Genomic DNA, 3,779 nt, shown 5'->3' on the forward strand with positions numbered 1-3,779 from the left:
TCCACCTATTTGTGACTCAATACAAGCTGGCAATGGGAACATGCACTCCTTTATTCCAGCCATGTATTTTTAACTCCTTTTGAAGCTATGATGCTCTATGTTTCCTCTGTGGCACAGCTGCCCACACCTGTACACTTTCTCAGCTCCTGGAGGCAAAGGAGGCACCAATAATGCCTGGGAACTCTATGGACTAGAAGCAAGAGTTTCTCCAAGACAGGAGCTGCCTCAAACTGAGGTGTATCAAGACTCAGCCTCAGCAGCTGGAAACATCTGTCACCTCAGGCACGTGGAACTCAGGACTGGGGACTCAGGGAGCCCAGGCAGTGCAAGCACAGGATGTGTCCCACGATGTGCTCACTGGACAGCAGTGCTGGGCCTTGCAGACAACTGGTTCCAGGGGATCCTGGCCAAGTGGCTTCTCTCTGTGCTGCAGCTGCAGAGACCTGCAGAGCAGAACACCTCCTTTCTTTGCACGGAATGCAAGACCCATGTGTGAGGAAATGCTCCAAGGGCTGTTAGGCAGCAGACAGGAACCTCATCACAGCCCACAGCTTTGAGTGGGAGAGTCCAGCAAAACTCCATCCTTCATTTAACTGGACAACAAATAGGTGAAAGTTAAACTCTTCTCTTGAAAAATGAAACAATTAGGAAGTGCTTTTTTTCTGGGAACACGCTGCTTCCAGGGCAGCATGACAGAGGTTATTCTGAACTTATTACTTCGACTGGATTCAGCTGTAAGTAATTAAATTTAGTCATAGAAGTCTGATCTATAAATGGAACCTACAAAAGCAATTACCAGAGCTTCTACTGGATCAGGAAGCAATGGCAGCTCTGATACAAACAGAAAGGAACATTATTTATACTGCACAAGAAGTCACAGTAACACAGTTGCCTCACAGAGATTTGCTTTGAAAATTGCAGTGAAGAGAGTCACAGGTTATAAATTCCAGCCATGCTCTGCTCCTTTGCCTCACAGGCAAAAAAGGACAATCGTATCACAGGATTCAAAGGGACTATTTTGGCTCCTGCTCTGTATTCAGAGACCAGACAAAGGAAGAGATAAGTAAACAAGCAAGAGATGGGGTGACGAAGCATCAAGATTTTTTAAAAATACGATTTTATACCTCATTTTCATCTGATGGAATCTAGACTATGCAGGAGCTGATGGACCTCTGAACCCAGTGGATCTCACTCAGCCCAGCTCCTGGGCACATGTTTTCACTCCTCCTTTCTCTCCTAGGGGAATTCCAGTTAGACATGCAGGGAAAATTTCTCACAATGAAAACACTCAGCCATAGGAATAATCTCCTTGGGGAAGTGGTGGATTCCCTAGCGTTGGACACTTTCAAGATCTGGCCGGACTGGATGCTGGAGCATCTTGTCTAGACCAGAATTTTGCTGAGAAAGGTTAGACCAGATGATCCTTGAGGTCTTTTCCAAGCTGGTATTTTATCATTCTGACTTGACTGCTAATAATTTCCCCAGGCTGAGTCTGTTTTGCCCAGTGCAGTAACTGCTGAGTGACCTCTCTCTGTCCTTAACTTAAGCCATGAGCTTTTCATGAGCTTTTCTCTGCCCTGTCCAGCTGAGGAGGGGAGTGACAGAGCAGCTTTGGTGGGCACCTGGCCTGCAGCAAGGGTCAGCCCAGCACAGAGCTACAAATAACCTCTGGCATTTCCTATCACGCAAAGGGCTGTTTGACCCAGCAGCCTTCAGGTTTTATACACTCCTCAGTTTGTTCTCAATTCCCTTCTAACAATCCTTCTAGCCTTTTCCTCCTTGGAGTCAGACTTTGAGCACATCCCACTGCAGCACACCAAGCATGGACTGTGGGAGCAGAGCCCAGTAAGTAACAAAACAGGATGTTCCTTTAGCGTAAGAAATACAAACTTTTCCTTGCTGCCTCTTCCGTCACAGAGGAAACTCCAGGGTTCAGTGTGCATTCTGCACACCACACAGACCAAAAACAACAGAGAAGTGGCAGCAATTTCCCCCTCTCAGAAGAAGCCAGGACACTGTCCCTGTGTGACTGCTCACCCATGAGCAGGGCTCATGCTGCAAGCAGCAAGTGCTTCTTCTTTCTGGTCTGTAAACCAGAGACAAGCTAAACCACCACAACTGCACAGCACCCAGCCAAACCAACAGAGGGGCTTCTCTCCAGCACCTCCTGTGCGTGCCTGCCTGCAGGCTGGTGAGGACACAGTGCCACCAGTAAGCACAGCACCAGCACCCTGAGCCTGCCCCTGCGTGTGGAGAGCAGCCCTAGACACCACGGTCTGCTGGACATCACTTGCCCTGAAGACAAACAGCTGAATCCTGCTCCCCCTTGTCAAGAAGATGAAGAGCCTGTGTGTAGCTGGAAGTGTGATCTGCCACATGCTCATTGAATCTGAATCCCTATCTGGAATTGCAATCCAGGGACCCAGGAAGCAGAAGGTCATCACAGTAAACTCCTCTGCACTCAGATATCAGCATCGATATTGCAATGCTCCTCTTCATGGTCCTGGCAAGGATAACAACCTACTATTTATCACAACTTCTTTGACTTCACAGAGGAAAGCAGAAACAATAGTTTGTTAGCAAGTACAACACAATTAACAGAGCAATAAAGATCAGAACCACTGCACCTTGTAAAACCTTTGCTTGGTTGTAAAGAATTCTCTGACCGTTAATGACTGTGCAATGAGGTCTGCAGCAGCTTGGCAGCATTAGCAATGATTCACTGCCACAAGGCACTTCTCAACCAACATATTCAGGAATCACAATTCTGAAAGCTTTTCCTGGTCAATCTCTGGGCATAAAAATATGAGGGAGACATGGGATCTGTGAGGAATGAACACAGATCCCTGCAGGCTGAAAATAATATCAAGAGTTGTTATAAATATGCTATAGGACATTCACTATCAGATGTTCTATTTTTTTCTGTAACACAAAAATTGTACCTATCATTTGACAAGGAATGTGCTAGAGCCAACCCTTACTGGGACTGAACACACAGATTCTGCATGTTTATGCTACTGTGGAAAAACTGCAAACACACAGCCAAGCTCTCAAAAGTGACCACATGACAGTTCTCACACAGGAGAGTCTACAGTCAGAAAGGAAGTCAAGCATGCATTAACAAATCATAAAATCCTCTAGCAGTCTCTTTAGGATAACTACTTTGAGCCTGAAGCCTCTTCAGCCAGCCTAGGACAAATGTTTTTGAAGACCATGTTGGTATTTGCAATCTGACATTGTGTTAGAAATCCAAACCAAACCAAACCAAACCAAACAAACAAACAAAGAAACCATAAAAAACCAAAACAAACCAAACAAACCAAAACAAGAAATAACCAGACAAAAACACAGTGAAAGGAAACAAACAAAACCTTAACAGGAAACCTGAAAGATTTCCTGTCTGGGAAAACCTGTTCCTGTGAGAAGACTTTCCTGTCAGCCACATGGACATCAGCAAATACCTCCTCAGATCCTGGGCACTTCTCACTTTGAGGAAAGCAGCATATCAAACAATGACTCTTAATTCTGTGACTGTATTTCATACACAACTGGGAGATTGGGGATAGCAATCTAGAGGAAAAGCAGCCAACAGTCACCATATCCCCAACAAGAACATGTACTCTGTACCCAGCAGACACAGCAGCCCCAACTGGAGGCAATTCTCATGCCACACACAGCACCTAACCCCTGCAACCTCTCATCTCTCCTCTCTCCCAGCTGGGCACGCAGCAGTGAGACCTGGGTAGGTGTAAATGTTTGTTCCTTCCGTAATACAGTCC

This window comes from Acanthisitta chloris, unplaced genomic scaffold (assembly GCF_000695815.1).
Source record: "Acanthisitta chloris isolate BGI_N310 unplaced genomic scaffold, ASM69581v1 scaffold2163, whole genome shotgun sequence".
Lineage (NCBI taxonomy): Eukaryota > Metazoa > Chordata > Aves > Passeriformes > Acanthisittidae > Acanthisitta > Acanthisitta chloris.